The sequence below is a fragment of the Callospermophilus lateralis genome, chromosome 18 (genome assembly GCF_048772815.1).
Source record: "Callospermophilus lateralis isolate mCalLat2 chromosome 18, mCalLat2.hap1, whole genome shotgun sequence".
NCBI classification, from domain to species: Eukaryota; Metazoa; Chordata; class Mammalia; order Rodentia; family Sciuridae; genus Callospermophilus; species Callospermophilus lateralis.
Window position 1 is genome coordinate 24433138 of NC_135322.1, and position 21405 is coordinate 24454542.

Consider the following 21405-nt stretch of genomic DNA (forward strand, 5'->3'; position numbering starts at 1 on the left):
GTTTTGCGTGAGGTTTAGGGCTAACATTAGGGCTATGGTAAATATAACAGGTAGCAATATGTTTATGGCTAGTTTAGGGTCAGAGTTAAAGATATATCTAGTTTTAGGGTTAGATTTTTGGTTAGAATAAGGTTTAGAGCCAGAGATTATTTAGGGTTAAGGGTCATTGTTAAGGATAGGGTCGGGTTTAGGGTGAGTTCCAGTATTACGACTAGCATTGGGTCTAGGGATAGAGTTAGTCTTTAAGTTAGGTTAATGGGTAGTGTTATGGCTAGTGCTAGGTTTGTGTTTAGGGCTAGAGCTAGATTTATGACTATATTTAGGATTAGGTTTTGTCTAGTGCTAGTGTTACTTTTAGGTTTAAGTATAGGTTTACTGGTATGGGCACTGTTAGGTTTTGGTTTAGTGTTAGGGTCAGGTTTATACTTAGGGTTAGGTAATGATAACAGATAGAATTAGAACTTGAAATATGTATAAGGGTCAGGGTTAGTGTTAGGTTTAGAGCTAGAATGAGGGCTAGAAAAGGACTAGTAATAGAGTTAGGGTTTGGGGTAGGTGAAGGATTAATTTTAGGTCTATGGTAGCATTATTTTTAGGGTTTGACTTAGTGAAAGGGATTGTGTTTAAGGTAGTTTTAGGGATAGGGTTAGGTTTAGGGCTAGGGTTAGGGTTAGGGTTAGAGTTAAAAAATAGTGTTAGGTCTCAGATTCAGTCTAGAATTTGTATTATCATTAGGGCTATGGCTAATGAAAGAAATAGGTTTCTCTTTAGGTTAATTCTAGGGTTAGAGTTAGGGCAATGTTCAGAGCTAGGGTTAGTGTTAGGGGCCGAGTTAGTTTCAGTATTATTTCTAGGATTAATGTTAGGACTCAAATTAGGGCTAGGTTTAGGACTTGGTGTAGCTTTAGTGTTTGGTGAAGGGTTAGGGTTATGGTTCGGTTTTGTTTTAGGGTTAGGGTAGTTTTAGGGCTAGCTTTCCAATTAGCATTAGGGTTAGGGCTAGTGTTAGGGTGAGGTTTATACTTAATTTTAGTTTTAGATCTAGGTTAAAGCCTTGGGCGAAGGTTAGGGCTAAGTTTGGGGCTAGGGATAGGCCTAGCTTTTGGGTTATGGTAAAGGATAAGTTTAGAACTAGGGATAGGGCTAGGTGAGAGTTAGTTAGTCTTAGGTATAGGGATAGGGTTAGTTTTATTGTTAGGACTATATTTTTTGCTAGGAATAGTGCTATTGTTAGTGTTATATTTAGGCCAAGGTTTAGGGCTATGGTTTGGGTTAGCATGAGGGATACAGTAAGGTATGATGTTACAGCTATGTTTATTGCAAGGACAAGGGATAAAATTAGGGTTAGGACTAGGGTTAAAATTTGGGGGTAGTATTACTGCTAGGCTTAGAACTAAGACTAGGTCAAGGAATAAGGCTAATGTCAGGTCTAGGGTTAAAGTTAGGCTACGGTTAGGGATAGGGCAATGGATCAGTTTAGTTTTAGAACTAGGCCTAGGGTTAGGGCTAGTTTTATGATTAGCAATAGTGTTAGGGTTAGTGGTAGGGTGAAGTTTAGGCTTAGATTTATTTTTATGGTGATATCTAGGTTTAGGGCTATGGCTAGGGATAAGGCTAAGGTTAGGGCTAGTGTTAGGGTTATGTTAACGGATAGGGTTAGAACTAGAAATGGGGCTAGAGCGAGAGTTCGAGTTAGTCTTTGGGCTAGGGTTACGGGTAGGTTTAGGGTTAGGTCTAAATTAGTGCTAGGATTAGCACTAGGGTTAGTGTTAGGAGTAGGCCTAGGGTTAGGGATATTGTTAGTGTTAGGGTTAGGATTAGGTTTAGGGGAAGGGATAGGGTTATAGCTAGCTTTAAGGGTAGGGCGAAGGTTAGAATTAGGTTTAGGACTAATGTTAGGATTCAGGCTTTTTTTAGGGTTAAGCTGAGGGTTTGGGTTAGGGATAGGGCTAGGGTCAGGGCTGGGGCTAATGTCAGGTCTAGGTTCATGGTTAGTATTTGTTTTAGTGTTAGGTTATGGCTATGTATAGTAAAAGGGTTAGGTTTAGGGTAGGAGTCAGGTTTAAAGCTAGGTATATTATTAGGGTCAGGGTCCCAGTAGGGTGTGGTTTAGGTTAAGAATTAGGGTTAATGCTTGAATTAGCAGTGGGTTAGGGTTAGGGTTAGGGTTAGGGTAATTGATAGAATTAGGTTTATAGTTCCTGTTAGGTTTAGAGTAATGGAGATGGTTAGTGTTAGCGATAGGTTAATCGTTAGGCCTAGGGATAATATTTGAGTTAGGTGTAACTCTAGGTGATGAATAGGGTTAGAGCTAAGTTTAGGGCTAGGCTTAAGGTTAGGTTTAGGATTAGGGTTAGGCCTAGGGTTAATTTTAGGCTTAGGTTTAGGGTAAGTGTAGGCATTTGAGCTAGGTTTAGGCCTAGGGTGTGGTTTAGGTTTTGAATCAGGGCCATGGTTAGGTTTAGGGTTCGGGTTATGTTTAGACTAAGGAATAGAGTTTGAGCAAGGGTTAGGTCTAGGGTGAGCATTAGCATTAGGGCTAGTTCTAAGGTTATGGTTAGGGTTATGATTAGGACTAGGATAATGACTAGTTTTTGTGTGATATTTAGGGCTAACGTTAGGGCTATGGGTAATGTAAGAGCTAGGGATATGGTTATGGCTAGTGTTAGGGTCAGGCTTATGGATAAGTTTAGTTTTAGGGTTAGGTTTTGGTTTAGGATAAGGTTTAGAGCTAGGGTTTCTATTAGATTAATTGTCATTATTGGGTTAGTGTTAGTTTCATGTTTAGGACCACATTTATGACTAGAATTTGGTCTAGTGATATGTTTAGTCTTTATGTTAGGTTAAGGGTTATTGCTAGGGCTAGTGCTAGGTTTTTGTTTATGGCTAAGGCTAAATTTATGACTTTATTTAGAGTTAGGTTTGGTCTAGTCTAGTGTTAACATTAGGTTTAAGTATAGGTTTACCGGGAGGGGTAGTGTTAGGGTTCGGTTTAGGTTTAGGGTCAGGTTTAGATCTAGGATTAGTGTTATGGTCAGAATAAGAGTCAGGGTTAGGATTAGGGTTAATGGTAGAATGAGGGCTAGGTTTAGGGCTGGTAATAGAGTTAGAGTTTGGGATAGGCTAAGGATTAAGGTTAGGACTAGAATAACATTGGGGTGAGGGTCTGGCTTACAGTAAGTAATGGGTTAGAGGTACAGTTCGGGTTAGGGTTAGAGTCAGGGCTCGGATTAGGGCTAGAATTTGTGCTAGCATTAGGGCTACGGCTAATGAAAGAACTAGTTTCTGATTAGGGTTAGTTCTAGGGTTAGTGTTATGGCAATGTTTAGAGCTAGGAGTACTGTTAGAGTCTGACTCAGCATGAGGGTTATTTCTAAAGTTAGGGATAGGACTCAAAATAGGGCTAAGTTTAGGGATAGGTGTAGGGTTACTGTTTGTTTTAGGTTAAGGGTTAGGGTTAAAATTATGGCTCAGTTTTGTTTTAGGGCTATGGTAGGGTTAGGGCTAGTTTTCCAATTGGCGCTAGGTTTAGGGCTAGTGTTAGAGTGAGGTTTGGGCTTAAGTTAGTGTTTACAACCAGGTTTGGGGCTAGGGTGATGGATAGTGTTAGGGTTGGGGTAAGGGATAGGGCTAGGTTTTTGGTTATGGTAAGGGATAGGCTTTGAAATTTGGATTGGGCTAGGGCAAGAGTTAGAGTTAGTCTTAGGGCTAGGGATAGCATTGGGTTTAGGACTAGGGTTAAATTAGGGCTAGGATTAGCCCTAGGGTTTGTATTAGGTTTTGGCCTAGAGTTAGGTCTAGGGTTAGGGTTAACGTTAGGATTAGGGTAAGGTATGATGTTACAGTTATATTTTGGTCTAAGGCACGGCATTAAATTAGGCTTAGGGCTCCGGATAAGGTTAGGACTAAGATTAAGGCTAGGTTTAGGCTTAGAATTAGGAGTAGGGTTTGTGTTAGTGTTAGGGCTAGGATTAGGTCTAGGGCTAATGTCAGTTCTAGGGTTATGGTTAGGGTTAGTTTTAGGTTTAAGTTTATGTCCAGGTCTATTGTAAGGATTATGTTGAGTGTTAGGGTCAAGTTTAGAGCTAGGGGTTTTAGTAGGGTCAGAGTCAGGGTTAGGGTATGGGTTAGGTTAAAGTTTAGGATTAGAGCTAAAATTAGCATTAGGGTTAGAGCAATGGATATGGTTAGATTTCAGGTTCAGGTTAGGTTTAGTATAATGGACAGGGTTAGGGTAAGGCATAGGGTTAGAGTTAGACCCAGGGATAGAATTTGTATAAAGATATAGTTCAGGTAATGGATAGGATTAGAGCTACAGTTAGGACTAGGTTATGGTTAGTTAGGGCTATGGTTAGAGTTAGGCCTATGTTTAAAATTTTCGAAGGGATATGGTTAGGGTAATGGATTAAATTATATCTAGGTTGAGGGCTAGTGTTACGGTTACGGATAGAGCTATGGTTCAGTTTAGGTTTCGGTTTAGGACAAGGTTTGGTTTTAGGGTTAGGTTTAGGTTAAGTGTTAGGGCTAGGGATAGGGTTAGGGCTATGATTAAAACTAGGGTTAGGGCTTGGATTAGGGATAGCTTTTGGGTTAGATTACAGTTAGTGTAGGGCTAGGCCAATGCAAGAACTAGAGTTACGATTAGGGCTAGTATTAGGGTTAGCATTAGGACTACCTTTAGTGTTTATATTAGCTTTACGTTTAGGGGGATGATTAGAGATTGGATTAGTGTTAGGTTCAGAGTCAGGATCAGTGTTAATTTTAAGATTAGGAATAGGACTCAAATTAGGGTGAGGGTTAAGGCTAGGTGTAGGGTTAGGATTTGTGTTAGGGTTAGGGTAGAAATTAGGGATATGTCTATTGTCAGGTCTACAAGTACGTTTAAATTAGGGTTAGGTTTGGGGCTATGGCTCAGGTTTTTTTTTTTTTAGAGCTAAGTCTTGGGGTAGGGTTAGTTTTGGGATTAGTGATAGTTTTAGGGCTAGTAGTAAGGTGGGGTTAAATCTTATATTAATTGATATGGTTAGATTTAGGTTTAGGTCTAGGGCTATGTTTAGGGCTAAATTAGGGATAGTGTTACGGTAATGATAACAGATAGAATTAGAACTTGAAATATGGATAGGGTGAGAGTTAGAGTTAATCTTAGGGCTAGGGTTAGGGGTCGGTTTAAGATTAGAGCTAAATTAGGGCTAGGATTAGCGCTAGGGTTAGTGTTAGTGTTAGGGCTCAGGTTAGAGTTAGTGTTTGTGTTAGAGATAGGGTTAGACTTAGGGAAAAGGAATGAGGATATAGTTAAGTTTTGGGATAGGGCAAGAGTAGAATTAGGGTAATGGCTAGGTTAGGTTTCAGGTTATGGTTAAGGCTACATTTAGGGCTACGTTTGAGGATTTTTGTTAGGGCTAGGGCTAAGATTAGGGTTAGTTATAGGTCTAGAGTTTTGTTTAGAAATAGTTTTAGGGTTGGTAATGGCTGGGTCTAGTGTAAGTATTACATTTAACGTAAGGGTCAGGTTTAGAGCTAGGCGTATTATTAGGGTCATGTCGGGTAGGGTTTGGTTTAAAGTTTAGAATTAAGGGTTATATTAGCGTTAGGGTTAGGGTTTTATTTAGGGTAATGGATAGGGTTAGGTTTAGGGTTCAAATTAAGTTTAGAGTAATGGACAGGGTTAGTGTTAGTGATAGGGTTAGCATAAGGCCTAGGGTTAGCATTCGAGTTAGGCTTATTTTTAGGTTAATGGATAAGGTTAGAGGTAAGGTTAGTGCTAGGGATAAGGTTAGGATTAGGCCTAGCATTAGGTTTAAAACTAAGGTTAGTGTCAGGGTTAGGTTTAGGGTAAGTGTTAGGATATGAGCTAGGATTAGGACTAGGGCAATGTGTAGGGTTAGAATCAGGCCTAGGGTTACGGTTAGGTTTATAATTAGGGCTAGGTTAAGGGCTAGAATAAGGCTTGTTTTCTGTGGTGTTAATGGCTACCATTAGGTCTATCGGTTAGGATTAGGGTGAGGGTTAGAGTTAGGACCAGAATTAGGTCTAGTGTTGGGTGTAGGGATAGGGTTAGTCTTGGGTTAGGTTAAGGGTTATTTTTAGGGTTAGTTCAAGGTTTTTGTTTATGACTATATTTAGGATTAGTTTTGGTCTAGTGCTAGTGTTACTGTTAGGTTTAGGTACAGGTTTTCTGGTAGGGTTAGGGGTAAAGTCCAGTTTAGGGGTATTTTGAGGTTTAGTTCTATGGTTAGTGTTAAGTCAGAATAAGGGTCAGTGTTTGGGTGAGAGTTACAACAGGAATGAAGGCTAGGGTTAGGACTACTAATTGAGTTGGGGATTGGGGTAGGCTAAGGATTAGGGTTAGGACTAGGTAACATTAGGGTGAGGAATTGGCTTAGGGAAAGGGATGGGTTTAGAGGTAGGATTAGGTTTACAGATAGCTTTAGGACTAGGGTTAGGCTTAGGGTTAGTCTTAGGGTTAAACCTAGGTTTAGAGCTTGGATTAGCACTAGAATTTATTTTAAATTCAGGGCTACAGCTAATGAAAAAAACGTGGTTTCTTTTTAGGGCTAGTTCTAAGGTTAGTGTTAGAACAATGTATAGAGCTAGTGTTAGTGTTAGGATCTGAGTCAGGGTCAGAGTCACTTCTAGGGATATGTTTAGTACTCAAATTATGGCAAGGTTTAGGGCTAGGTTTAGGGTTAGTGTTTGGTTTAGGTTAAGGTTTAGGGTTAGATTTATGGCTCAGTTTTTTTTTTTTTTTTAGGACTAGGTTAGCGTTAGGACTAGTTTTCCAATTAGCATTAGGTCAAGGCTAGTGTTAGGGTGATCTTTAGGCTTAAGGTTAGGTTTAAATTCATGTTTAATGCCAGGGCAAATGTTAGGGCTAAGGTTGGGGCTAGGGATAGAGCTAGAGTTTGGTTTATGGTAAGGGATAGGTTTAGAACTAGGGAGAGGGCTAGGGTGAGAGATTTTTTCTTAGGGCTAGGGATAGGGTTATGTTTAAGGTTGGAACTAAATTAGGACTAGGTTTAGTGCTAGGGTTAGTGTTAGGTTTAGGTCTAGGTTTAGTGCTAGGGTTAGGGCAAGGTATGATGTAACAGCTACATTTGTGCTAGGTCAAGGTATAAAATTAGGGATAGGGCTAGGGTTAAGGTTATGGTTAGGATTAAGGCTAGGCTTAGTGCTAGAATTAGGGCTAGAATTTGTGTTAGGATTAGGGCTCGGATTATGGCTAGGGCTAATGTCAAGTCTAGTGTTATTGTTAGGGATTCTTTTAGCGTTAGTTTAATAGCCAGATCTATTGTAAGAGTTAGGTTGAGTGATAGGATCAGCTTTGCAGGTAGGGTATTATTAGGGTTGAAATCTGGGTTAGGGTATGTGTTCGGTTAAGGTTTAGGGTTAAGGCTTAAATTAGCATTAGGGTTAGTGTTAAGGTTAGTGTAATGGATATGGTTAGGTTTAGGGTTCAGTTTAGGTTAAGGGTAATGATTAGCCTTAGGGTTAGGGATAGTGTTAAGGTTAGGCCTAAGTATAGAATTCAGTAGGGTTATGGTGAGGGAAATGGATAGAATTAGAACTACCGTTTGGGCTAGGGTTATTGGTAGGTTAGACAAATAGTTAGTTTTATGCCTACGGTTAAAATTCGGTTAGGGATATGTTTAGGGTAATAAATAAGATTAGAGCTATGGTTAGGGCTATGGTTTTGTTTAGGATTAAGGCCATGGTTCGGGTTAGTTCAAGTTTTAATTTTTGGGTTAGGTTTAGTTTAATTTATAGGGCCTCAGTTAGGGTTAGTGATCAGATTAGGGCTAGGTTTTGGTTTAGGTTAGGAATAAGGTAGGACTATGGCTATTGTAAGAACTAGAGTTTAGATTAAGGTTAGTTTTAGAGATAGCATTAGGTCTAGGTCAAAGTCTGGTGTTTAGATTAGGTTTAGGTTTAGGGAGATAATTAAAGTAAGGGTTAGTGTTAGGGTCTGAGTCAGGATTAGTGTTACTGTTCAGGGTTAGGGATAGGACTCGAATTAGGGCTAGGATTAAGGTTAAGTGTAGGGTTAGGTTTTGTGTTTGCATTAAGGTAAGAATTAGGGAGAGGTCTAATATCAGGTCTAGCATTACCATTAGGAGAGGGTTAGGGTAAGGGCTATGGCTCAGATATGTTTTAGAGCTAGCGCTAGGGTTACGTCTAGTTTTAGGATTAGCGATAGTGTTAGGGCTAGTGGTAGAAGAAGATTTAGGCTTAGATTTACTTTTATGGTTAGATCTAGGTTTAGGGCTAGGGCCTGCATTAGAATAAAGATTAAGGCTAATGTTAGGGTTACAGTAAAAGATAGGGTTAAAAATAGAAAATAGGACTGGGGTGCGACTAGAGTTATTCTTTGGGCTAGGGTTAGGGGTAGGTATAGGATTAGGGGTAAATTAGGGCTAGGATTAGCACTAGGGTAAAAGTTAGTTTTAGGCCTATAAGGTTAGAGCTAGGGCTATGGTAGTGTTAGTGTTACGGTTAGGGTCAGATTTAGGGGAAGGGAAGGGGTTATAGCTAAGTTTAGAGTTAGGGTTCGGGTTAGAATTTGATTTAGGGCTAGGGTTAGGTTTCGGGTTAGGATTAAGTCTAGGTTTAGTGCCAGGATGAGGGTATCTGTTAGGGATAGGTCTAATTTCATGTCTAGGTTCAAAGTAAGTGGTAGTTTTATGGTTAGGTTATGGCTAGTTCTAGTGTAAGGGTTAGTTATAGGGTAAGGGTCAGGTTTTAAGCTAGGTGTTTTATTAGGCTCAGGGTCAGAGTATGGTTTGGTTTAGGTTAAGATTCATAGTTAAGGATTTTATTAGAATTAGTGTTCGATTTAAGATTAGGGAAATAAATAGTGTTACTTTCAGTTCTAATGTCAGAGTAATGGATAGGGTTCTGTTAGCAATAGGGTTAGTGTTAGGACTAGGGATAGCATTTGGTTTAGGGTAATGGATAGGGTTAGAGCTAAGGTTAGGGCTAGTGTTAAGGTTGAGATTATGGCTAAGGTTAGGTTTAGGCCTAGGGTTTGTGTCAGGGTTAGGTTTAGGGTAAGTATTAAGGTTTGAGCTACGGTTAGGTCTAGCACGAGGACTGTGTTAGAGTCAGGGCTTGGGTTAGGGTTTAGTTTAGTGTTATGATTAGGGAAAGGATTAGAGTTTAAGCTAGGTTTAGGACTAGGTTGAGGGTTAGGGTTAGGGTTAGGTCTAGGGTTACAGTGGGGTTACAATTAACGCTAGGTTTAGGGCTAGATAAGGAATAAGTTTGTGTGATGTTTAAGGCTAGTATTAGGGCTATTGGTAATGTAAGAGCTCGGGTGATGGTTATGGCTAGTGTTAGGGTCAGGGTTTTGGATAAGTCTAGTGTTAGGGTTAGATTTTTGGATTACTATAAGGTTTAGAGCTAAGGTTTGTGTTAGGGTAAGCATCAGTGTTTTGATTAGGCTTAGGGCCAGAATTAGAAATAGCGTTGGGTTTAGAGATATGGTTAGTCTTTGAGTTAGGTTAAAGGTTATGGTTTGGGTTAGTTCAAGACTTTTGTTTAGGGCTAGGGCTAGATTTATGACTCTATTTAGAATTAGTTTGGTTTATTTTTAGTGTTACTGTTATGTGTAAGTATAGTTTTACCGGTAGGGGTAGAGTTAAGGTCCTGTTTAGGGTTAGAGTCAGGTTTAGATCTAGAGTTAGTGTTAGGGTCAAAATAAAGGTCAGGGTTTGGGTTAGGACTAGAGCTAGAATGAGGCCTAGGTTTAGGACTAGTTATAGAGTTAGGGTTTGGGATAGGCTAAGTTTTAGTGTTCAGACTTGGGTAGCATTAGGGTGAGGGTTTGGCTTTGGATAAGGGATAGGATCATAGATAGGGTTAGGAATAGGGATAGGGATAGGGATAGAGTTAGGGTTAAGGTTAGTCTTAGAGTTAAACCTAGTGTTAGGGCTCATATTAGCACTAGGATATGTGTTAGCATTAGGGCTACGGCTAATGAAAGAACTTAATTTCTGATATGGGCTACTTCTTGGTTTAGCATTAAGGCAATGTTTAGAGCTAGTCTTAGTGTTAGGATCTGAGTCATGGTCAGGATTACTCCTAGGGTTAGGGTTAGCACTCAAATTATGGCAAGGTTTAGGCTTAGGTTTAGGGTTAGTGTTTGGTTTAGGTTAAGGGTTAGGGTTAGTTTTATGGCTCAGTTTTGTTGTTGGGCTAGGTTAGCATTAGGGCTAGTGTTCCAATTAGCATTAGGTCAGGGCTAGTGTTAGGGTGATCTTTAGGCTTAAGGTTAGGTTTATATTCATGTTTAGTGCTAGCACAAATGTTAGGGCAAAGATTGGGGCTAGGGATAGGGCTGGAGTTTGGGTTGTTTTAAGGCATAGGTTTAGAACTAGAGAAAGGGCTAGAGTGAGAGAGTTATTCTTAGGGCTAGGGATAGGGTTATGTTTAGGGTTAGAACTAAATTAGGGCTAGGTTTAGTGCTAGGGTTAGTGTTAGGTTTAGGCCTAGATTTATTGCTAGGTTTGGGGTAAAGTATGATATTACAGCTACGTTTTGGGCTAGGTCAAGGGATAAAATTAGGGATAGGCTAGGGTTAAGGTTATGCTTAGGATTAAGGCTAGGCTTAGTTCTAGAATTTTTTTTAGGGTTAGGTCTAGGATTACCTCTAGGGCTAATGTCAGGTCTAGGGTTATGATTAGGGATTGTTTTAGGGTTAGTTTTATAGTCATATCTATTTAAGGATTAAGTGTTAGGGTTAGCTTTGCAGCTAGGGTATTATTAGGGTCAGAATCAGGGTTAGGGTATGTTTTAACTTAAGGTTTAGGGTTTTATACTCAAATTAGCATTAGAGTTAATGTTAGGGCTAAGGTAATGGATATGTTTAGGTTCTTGGTTCAGTTTAGGTTTAGGGTAATTTTCAGCCTTAGTGTTAGTTATAGTGTTAAGGTTAGGCCTAAGGATAGAATTCAGTTAGGGTTATGGTTAGAGAAATGGATAGAATTAGAGCTACAGTTAGGGCTAGTGTTATTGATAGGTTAGAGCTATGGTTAATTTTAGGCCTAGGGTTAGAATTTGATTAGGGATATGGTTAGGGTAATAAATTAGATTAGAGTTAGGGTTAGGGCTAGAGTTATCGTTAGGATTAGGGCCATGGTTCAGGTAGTTCAATGTTTAATTTTGGTGTTAGTTTTAGGTTAAGGGATAGGTCTAGAGTTAGGGTTAGGGATCAGATTAGGGCTAGGTTTTGTTTTAGGTTAAGGATAAATTAGGACTATGGCTATTGAGTTAAGATTAAATTTAGTTATAGATTTAGCATTAAGTCTAGGTCAAGGTCTAGTATTTAGATTACATTTAGGTTTAAGGAGATGATTAGAGATAGGGTTAGTTTTATAGTCATTGCCAGGGTCAGTTTTACTGATCAGGGTTAGAGATAGGATTTGAATTAGGGCTGGGATTAAGGCTAGGTGTAGGGTTAAGTTTAGTGTTAGGTGATCAGGTAAGAATTAGGGATAAGTTAATGTCATTTTTAGCGTTACCGTTAGGCTAGGGTTAGCTTTAGGGCTATGTCACAGTTTTGTTTATAGCTAGGGCTAGGGTTAGGGTAAGTTTTATTATTAGAGATTGTGTTAGGGCTAGTGGTAAAGGAGATTTAGGCTTAGATTTATTGTTATTGTTAGATCTAGGTTTAGGACTAGGGCCTCCATTAAAATTAAGGTTAGGGCTAGTGTTAGGGTTACAGTAACAGAGTTAAAACTCCAAATAGGACTGTGGTGCGACTAGAGTAATTCTTTGGGCTAGGGATAAGGGTAGGTTTAGTGTTAAGGCTAAATTAGGGCTAGGATTATTGCTAGTGTTAAAGTTAGGGTTTGGCCTAGGGTTAGGGTGGTTATAGTAGTGTTAAAGTTAGGGTTAGGGTTAGATATAGGGGAAGGGATGGGGTTAAATCTAAGTTTAGAGCTAGGGTTTGAGTTAGAATTTGATTTAGGGCTAGGGTTAGGTTTCAGGTTAAGATTAAGGCTAGGTTGAGTGCCAGGATGAGGTATGTGTTAGGCCTAGGTCTAATGTCAGGTCTAGGTTCAAAGTAAGTGGTAGTTTTATGGTTAGGTTATGGCTAGGTCTTGTGTAAGGGTTAGGTTAAAGGTAAAGATCAGGTTTAATGCTAGGTGTTTTATTAGGGTCAGGGTCAGGGTATGGTTTTGTTTAGGTTAAGATTTAGGGTTAAGGCTTATATTACCATTATGTTTCAGTTTAGGATTAGGGTAATGGATAGAGTTAGTTTTAGGACTAATGTCAGAATAATGGATAGGGTTATTGTTAGCAATAGGGTTAGCATTAGGCTTAGGGTTAACATTTGAATTAGGCTTATCTTTAGGGTAATGGATAGGGTTACAGCTAAGGTTATGGCTAGAGTTAAGGTTAATATTATGACTCTAGTTAGGGTTAGGCCTAGGGTTACTATCAGGGTTAGTTTTAGGGTAAGTATTAGTGTTTGAGCTAGGGTTTGGTCTAGTGCGAGGGTTAGGGTTGGAATCAGGGCTAGGGTTAGGGTAAGGGTTAGTGTTATGTTTAAGGAAATGTTTAGAGTTTGAGCTATGTTTAGGACTAGGTTGAGGGTTAGGGTTAGGGTTAGGTCTAGGGTTATGATTAGGGTTAAAATTAGAGCTAGATTTAGCGCTAGATAAGGGCTAGATTTGTGTGATGTTTATGGCTAGCATTAGGGCTATGTGTAATGTAAGAGCTCGGGTTATTTTTATGACTAGTTATAGGGTTAGGTTTGTGGATAAGTCTAGTGTTATGGTTAGGTTTTGGGGTAGGATAAGGTTTAGAGCTAGGGTTTTGTTAGGGTAAGCGTAAGTGTTTGGTTAGGGTTAGGGCCCAAATTAGGAATAGTATTGGGTCTAGGGATACTGTTAATCTTTGTATTTGGTTAAGGGTTATTGTTAGGGCTAGTTATTGTGTTAAGGGCTAGGTCTAGATTTATGACTCTATTTAGGATTAGGTTTGATCTAGTGCTATTTTTACTGTTAAGTTTAAGTATAGGTTTACCGGTAGGTGTAGAGTTAGGGTCCGGTTTAGGGTTAGTGTCAGGTATAGATCTAGGGTTAGTGTTAGGCTCAGAAAAATGGTCATGTTTTGGGTTAGGGTAAGCTAGAATGAGGCTGGGGTTAGGACTAGTAATAGTGTTAGGGTTTGGGATAGGCTAATGATTAGTGTTAGGACTAGGGTAGCATTAGGGTGAGGGTTAAGCTTAGGGTAAAGAATAGGATTAGAGGTAGGGTTAGGATTAGGGATAGGTTTAGGGATAGGGTTAGTTTAAGGGTTAGTCTTAGAGTTAAACCTAGGTTATGTCTTGTATTAGCGTTAGAATATGTGTTAGCATTGGGGCTATGGCTAATGAAAGAACTTAATATCTGATTAGGGCTACTTCTTGGTTTATCATTAAGGCAAAGTATAGAGCTAGGTTTAGTATTAGGATCCGAGTCAGGGTCAGGCTTACTCCTAGGGTTAGGGTTAGCATTCAAATTATGGGAAGGTTTAGAGCTTGGTTTAGGGTTAGTGCTTGGTTTAGGTTAAGGGTTAGGGTTAGGTTTATGGATAAGTTTTCTTTTAGGGTTAGGTTAGGGTTAGGGCTAGTTTTCCAATTAGCATTATGATCAGGGCTAGTGTTAGGGTGAGCTTTAGGCTTAAGGTTAGGTTTATATTCAAGTTTAGTGCTAGGGCAGAGGTTATGGCTAATATTGGGGCTAGAGATAGGACTAGAGTTTGGGTAATGGTAAGAAATAATTTCAGAACTAGGGATAGGGCTAGGGTGAGAGAGTTATTCTTAGGTTTAGGGATAGGGTTAGGTTTAGGGTTTGGGCTAAATTATGGCTAGAATTAGTGCTGGGGTTAGTGTTAGTTTTAGGCCTAGTTTTAGTGCTAGGGTCAGGGTAAGGTATGATGTTACAGCATTGTTTTGGGCTAGGTCAAGGGATTAAATTAGGGATAGGTCTAGGGTTTAGGTGATGGTTAGGATTAAGGGTAGGCTTAATGCTAGGATTTGGTCTAGGATTTCTGTTAGGGTTAGGCCTAGGATTATGGCTAGGGCTACTGTCAGTTCTAGAATTATGGTTATGGATTGTTTTAAGGTTAGGTTAATAGCAGATCTATTGTAAGTGTTAGTTTGAGTCTTAGGGTCAGCTTTGCAGCTAGGGTATTATTAGGGTCAGAATCAGGTTTAGGGTATGTGTTAGGTTAAGGTTTAGGGTCAGTGCTCAAATTAGAATTAGGGTTAGTGTTACGGTTAGTGTAATGGATATGGTTAGGTTTAGGGTTCAGTTTAGGTTTAGGGTAACGGTCAGCATTACGGTTAGGGATAGTGTTAAGGTTAGGCCTAGGGATAGAATTAATTTAGGGTTATACTAGGGTAATTAATAGGATTAGAGCTATAGTTAGGTCTAGGGTTATTGTTAGGTTTGGGCTATGGTTAGTGTTATGCCTAGGCTTAGAATTTTGCTAGGGTTATGTTTAGAGTAATAAATAATATTAGAGCTAGGGTTAGGGCTAGGGTTATTTAGAAGTAAGGCCATGGTTTGTGTTATTTCAAGTATTAGTTTTTGGGTTAGTTCTAGATTAAGTGTTGGGGCTAGGGTTATGGTTAGGAATAGGGTTAAAGCTAGGGTTAGGGCTCAGATTAGGGCTAGGTTTTCAGCTAGGTTAGGGATAAGTAGGACTACGGCTATTGTAAGAACTAGAGTTAAGATTAGGGCTAGTTTTAGAGATAGCATCAGGCCTAGGTCAAGGTCTAGTGTTTAGATTAGGTTTAGTTTTAGGAAGATGATTAGAGGTAGGGTTAGTTTTAGGGTCAGAGTCAGGATCAGTGCTAAAGGCTAGGTGTAGGTTTAGGTTTTGTGTTAGGGTTAGGTTAAAAATTAGCGATAGGGATAATGTCAAGTCTAGCATTATTGTTAGGCTAGGGCTATGTCTAAGTTTTGTTTTAGAGCTAGGGCTGGATTAGGGCTAATTTTAACATTAGTGATAATTTTAGGGCTACTGGTAGGATGAGGTTTAGGCTTAGATTTATTGTTATGGTTAGATCTAGGTTTAGGGCTACGGCCTGCATAAGGATTAAGGTTAGAGCTAGTGTTCGGTTTACGTTAAGGGATAGGTTTAGAACTAGAAATAAGTTTGGGTGAGATTAGAGTTATTCTTTGGGCTTGGGTTAGGGGTAGGTTTAAGTTTAAGGGCTAAATTAGTGCTAGGATTAGTGCTAGGTTTAGGGTTAAGACTTGTATTAGCATGAGGATTTGGTTTAGGATTAGGGTAACGGAGAGGGTTAGGTTTAGGGCTAATATCAGAGTAATGGATAAGGTTATTGTTAGTGATAGGGTTAGCCATAGGCCTAGGGTTAGCATTTGGTTTTGGCTTATCTTTAGGGAAATGGATAGGATTAGAGCTAAAGTTAGGGCTAGAATTAACGTTAAGTTTATAGCTAGGGTTAGGGTTAGGCCTAGGGTAAATGTCAGGGTTAAGTTTAGGGTAAGAATTAGGTTTGAGCTAGGGTTAGGTCTAGGGCGAATGTTAGGGTTAGAGTCAGGGTTAGGTTTAGGGTTAGGGTTAGTGTTATGTTTAGGGAAAGGGTTAAAGTTTGAGCTAGGTTTAGGAGTAGGGTGAGGGTTAGGTTTAGGGTTAGGTTTAGGTCTAGGGTTATGGTTGAGGTTACATTAGAGCTACGTTTAGGGCTAGGACAAGGGCTAAGTTTGTGTGATGTTTATGGATAGCATTAGGGTTACTAGTAATATAAGTGCTTGGGTTAGGGTTATGGCTAGTTTTGGGGTTAGGATTATGGATAAGTCTAGTGTTAGGATTAGGTTTGTGTTAGGATAAGGTTTAGAGCTAGGGTTTGTGTTAGGGTAATCATCAGTGTTTGGGTTAGGGTTAGGGCCAGAATTAGGAATAGCATTGGGTCTATGCATATGGTTAGTCTTTGTGTTAGGTTAAGGGTTATTGTTAGGCCTAATTCAAGGTTTGTGTTTAGGGCTAGGGCTAGATTTATAACACTATTTAGCATTAGGTTTGGTCTAGTTCTAGTTTTACTGTTAGGTTTAAGTATCGGTTTACAAGTAGGGGTAGAGTTAGGGTCCAGTGTAGGGTTAGTGTCAGGTTTAGATCTAGGGTTACTGTTAGGGTCAGAAAAAGGTTCAGGGTTCGGGTTAGGGGTAGAGCTAGAATGAGGCCTAGGGTTAGGACTAGTAATAGAGTTAGGGTTTGGGATAGGCTTAGGATTAGTGTTAGGACTAGGATAGCATTAGGGTGAGGGTTTGGCTTAGGGTAAGGAATAGAATTAGAGGTAGGGTTAGGATTAGAGATAGGTTTAGGGATAAGGTTAGGGATAGGGTTAGTGTTTTTTTAAGAGAGAGAGAGAGAGAGAGAGAGAGAGAGAGAGAGAGAGAGAGATAAAGAGAGAATTTTAATATTTTTTTTCAATTTTCATCGAACACAACATTTTTGTTTGTATGTGGTGCTGAGAATCGAACCAGGCCACACCCATGCCAGGCGAGGGCTCTACCGCTTGAGCCACATCCCCAGCCCCAAGGGTTAGTTTAGAGTGAAACCTAGGGTTAGGGCTCAGATAAGCTCTAGGATATGTGTCAGCATTAGGGCTAAGGCTAATGAAAGAACTTAATTTCTGATTAGGGCTACTTCTTGGTTTAACATTAAGGCAATGTTTAGAGCTAGGGTTAGTATTAGGATCTGAATCATGGTCAGGGTTACTCCTAGTGTTAGGTTTAGCACTCAAATTATGACAAGGTTTAGGGCTAGGTTTAGGGTTAGTGTTTGGTTTAGGTAAAGGGTTAGGATTAGGTTTATGGCTCAGTTTTATTTTAGGGCTAGTTAGGGTTAGGGATAGCTTTCCAATTAGCATTAGGGACAGGGCAAGTGTTAGGGTGAGATATAGGCTTAAGTTTTGGGTTTGATATAGGTTTAGGTGTCGGGCAAATGTTAGGGTTAAGGTTGGGGCTAGGGATAGGGCTAGGTTTTTGGTTATGGTAAGGCATAGGTTTAGAACTAGGGTTAGGTCTAGGGCGAGAGTTAGAGTTAGTCTTAGGGATAGGGATAGGGTTAGGTTTAGTGTTAGGCATTAATTAGGGGTAGGATTAGTGCTAGGGTTAGTGTTAGGCTTAGTCCAAGGTTTAGGGCTAGGGTTAAAGTTAGCATTAGTGTTATGGTTTGGTATAATGTTACAGCTATGTTTAGTGCTAGGACAAGTAATAAAATTAGGGATAGGGCTGGGGTTAAGATCAGGGTAAGAATTAAGGCTGGGCTAGGGCTAGGGCTAAATTCAGGTCTAGCGTGAAGGTTAGGTAGGGTTATGGATAGGGCTATGATTCAGTCTTGTTTTAGAACTAGGCCTAGGTTAGGGCTAGTTTAATGGTTAGCGATAATGTTAGGGCTAATAGTAGGGTGAAGTTTAGGCTTAGATTTGTTGTTATGGTGAGATTTAGGTTTGGGGCTATGGCTAGGTTTAAGGCTAAGTTTAGGGATAGTGTTAGGGTTATGGTAACAGATAGGTTAGAACTAAAACTAGTGCTAGGGCGAGAGTTCAAGTTAGTCTTTGGGCTAAGGTTAGGGGTACGGTGAGGTTTAGGGCTAAATTAGGGCTAGGATTAGAGCTATTGTTAGTGTTAGGTTTAGGCCTAGGGTTAGGGTTAGTTTTAGTGTTAGGGTTAGGATTAGGTTTAGGGGAAGGAATAGGGTTCTAGATAGGTTAAGAGCTAGGGAAAGGGTTAGAATTAGGGTTTGGACTGAGGTTAGGCTTTGGTTAGGATTAAGACTAGGTTTAGGGCAAGGCTGAGGGTTTGTGTAAGGGCTACGGCTAGGATTAGAGCTAGGGCTAATGTCAAGTCTAAGTTTATGGTGAGTATTAGTTTTAGTGTTAGGTTATGGCAAGGTCTATTGTAAGGTTTACTTGTAGGGTAAGGGTTAATGTTAGAGCAAGATGTATTATTAGGGTCAGAGTCAGGGTAGGGTTTGATTAGGTTAAGATTTAAGCAAATATTTTTGCTTGAATGAGTGGCGGGTTCTGGTTAGAGTTTGGGTAATGGGTAAAATTAGGTTAATGGTTCCTGTTAGGTTTAGAGTAATGGATAGGGTTAGTGTTAATGATAGGGTTATCATGAGGGCTAGGGTTAACATTTGGCTTAGGCATTTCTTTAGGTAAATGATAGGGTTAGAGCCAAGGTTACAGCTAGGGTTAAGGTAAGGATTAAGGTTAGGCCTAGGGTTAATGCTAGGGTTAGGTTTAGGGTAAGAGTAGGAATTTGAGCTTGGAATAGGGCTAGGGTAAGGGTTAGGTTTTGAGTTAAGGCTAGTGTTAAGTTTAGGGTTAGGGTTATCTTTAGGCTGAGATTTAGGGTTTTAGCTAAGGTTAGAGCTAGGGCGAGGGTTAGCATTAGGGTGAGGTCTGAGGTTATGGTTAGGGCTAGGTTTTTTGTGATGTTTAGGGCTAACATTGGGACTTGCGTAATGTAAGAGCAAGGAATGCGGTTATGGCTAGATTTGGCATAAGGGTAATGGATAAGTCTAGTGTTTGGTTTAGGTTTTGGTTTAAGATATGGTTTAGAGGTATGTTTTCTATTAGATAAAGGGTCATAGTTGGATAGGTTTATGGCTAGTTTTAGGATTAGTGATAGTGTTAGGTCTAATGGTAGGTTGAGGATTAGGCTTAGGGTTAGGGTCAAATGTAGAGTTATGGTTAGATGTAGGGTAGAGTCTAGGGCTAGGGTTAGGTCTAAAGTTAGGGCTTGTGTTAGGTTTATTATAATGGATAGGGTTAGAACTAGAAATAGGGCTAAAGGGAGAGTTAAAGTTAGTCTTAGGCCAAGGTTAGGGCTAGAGTTAGGGTTAGGGCTAAATTAGGGCTAGGATGAGTGCTAGTGTTAGGGTTAGGCCTATGGTTAGGGCTAGAAATATGGTTAGTGTTAGGGTTAGTGATAGGGTTAGGGGAAAGGATGAGGTTATACCTAATTTCAGGTCTAGCATGAGGGTTAAAATTAGAGATAGAGGTAGAGTTAGGGTTTGGGTTAGTTTTAAGGCTAGGTATAGGCCTAAGATGAGGACTACTGTCTGTGTTAGTGTTAGGGCTAGAATTAGTACAGGGGCTAATGTCAGGTCTGGGTTTATGGTTATGGTTAGTTTTAGGGTTAGGTTATGGCTAGGTCTAGTGTAAGGGATAGGTTTAGGTTAAGGCTCAGGTTTAAAGCTAGGTGTATTTTAGGGTCAGGGTCTGAGTAGAGTTTGGTTTAGGTTAAGATTTAGGGTTAAGGCTTGAATTAGCATTAGGAATAGGGTTAGGGTTTGGGTTAGGGTAATTGATTAGGGTTAGGTTAAGGTTCAGGTTAGGTTTAGAGTACTGATTAGGCTTAGTGTTATCAATAGTGTTAGCGTTAGGCCTAGGGTTATCATTTGGGTTAGGCTTATCTTTAAGGTAATGGATACGGTTCAAGCTATGGTTAGGGCTTGGGATAAGGTTAGAATTATGACTACGGATAGGATTAGGCATAGGGTTCATGTCAGGGATAGTTTTGGTGTAAGTGTTAGCATTTGAGCTAGGATTAGGGCTAGCGTGAGGGTTCGGGTTAGAGTCAGGGCTAATGTTAGGGTTAAGGTTAGGGCTATGTGCAGATTAAAGTTAGAGTTTGAGCTAGAATTAGGGTAAGGACGAGGGTTAGGTTTAGGGTTAGGTCTAAACTTATGGTTAGGGTTACAATAAGGGCTAGGTAAAGGGCTAGGATAAGGGTTATGCTTTGTGTGAAATTTATGGCTAGCCTTAGGGTTATGGGTAATGTAAGACCTAGGGATATGGTTATGGCTAGTTTTAGGGTTAGGGTTATGGATAAGTCTAGTGTTCCAGTTAGGTTTTGGGTTAGGATAAGATTTAGAGCTAGGGTTTGTTTTAGGGTAATAGTCATTGTTCGGGTTAGGGTTAGGTTTATGATTAGGAACCAATTTAGGACTAACGTTGGTTCTAGGCATAGAGTTATTCTTTACGTTGGGTTAACAGTTATTTTTAGGGCTAGTTCTAGGTACTTGTTTAGGGATACGGCTAGAGTTATGACTCTATATAGGATTAGGTGTATACAAGAACTTGTGTTTCTTTTAGGTTTAGGTATAGGTTTACCTGTAGGGGTAGGGTTAGGGTTCGCTTTATGGTTAGAGTTAGGTTTAGACCTGGGGTTAGTGTTAGGGTCAGAATAAGGGTCAGGGTTAGAGTTAAGGTTAGAGATAGAATGAGGGCTAGGGTTAGGACTAGTAATAGAGATAGGGTTTGAGGTAGGCTAAGGATTATGGTTAGGACTAGGGTAGCATTAGGGTGAGTGTTTGGCTTAGGGTAAGGGATAATGTTAGAAGTAGAGTTATGGTTAGTGTTAGGTTTAGGGTTAAACCAAAGTTTAGGGCTCGGAATAGGGCTAGGATTTGTATTAGCATTAGGGCTACAGGTAATGAAAGAACTAGGATTTTGATTAGAGCTAGTTCTAGGGTTAGTGTTAATTTAATGTTTAGAGGTAGGGTTACTGATAGGGTCTGAGTAAGGGTCAGGGTTTCTTTTAGGGTTAGGTTTAGGACTCAAATTAGAGCTACATTTAGGACTAGGTGTAAGGTTAGGGTTTGGTTTAGGTTAAGGGTTAGAGTTAGGGTTGTGGCTCGATTTTGTTTTAGGGCTAGGGTACTGTTAGGGCTAGTTTACCAATTAGCTTTAGGGTTAGGGCTAGTGTTAGAGTGAGCTTTAGGCTAAAGGTTAGGGTTAGATGCAGGTTTAGGACTAGAGTGAAGGTTAGGGCTAGAGTTGGTGCTAGTGACAGGGACAGGTTTCGGCTTATGGTAACGGATTGGTTTAGAACTAGGGATAGGGCTAGGGTGAGAGTTAGAGTTAGTTTTGGGGCTAGGGTTAGTGTTAGGTTTAGAGTAGGGCTAAATTAGGGCTAGGTTAGAGCTATGGTTAGTGGAAGGTTTAGACCTATGTTTAGGGCTAGGGTTAGGGTTAGCATTAGGGTTAGGTTAAGGTATGATGTTACAGCTACATTTAGGGCTAGGGCAAAGCATAAAATTAGGGTCAGGGCTAGGGTTAATGTTAGGGTTAGGATCAAGGCTAAGCTTAGGGATAGGATTAGGGCTGGGATTTGTGTTAGAGTTAGGGCTAGGATTAGGGATAGGGCTAATGTCAGGTCTAGGGTTATGGTTAGGGACAGTTTTAGGTTAAAGATTATGGCCAGATTTATTGTAAGTGTTAGCTTGAAGGTTAGGGTCAGGTTTACAGTTAGGGGTATTATTAGGGTCAGAGTCAGGATTAGGGTATATGTTAGGTTAAGGATTAGGCTTAGGGCTCAAATTAGCATTAGGGTTAGTGTTAGGGTTAGGGTAATGGATACAGTTAAATTTAGGGTT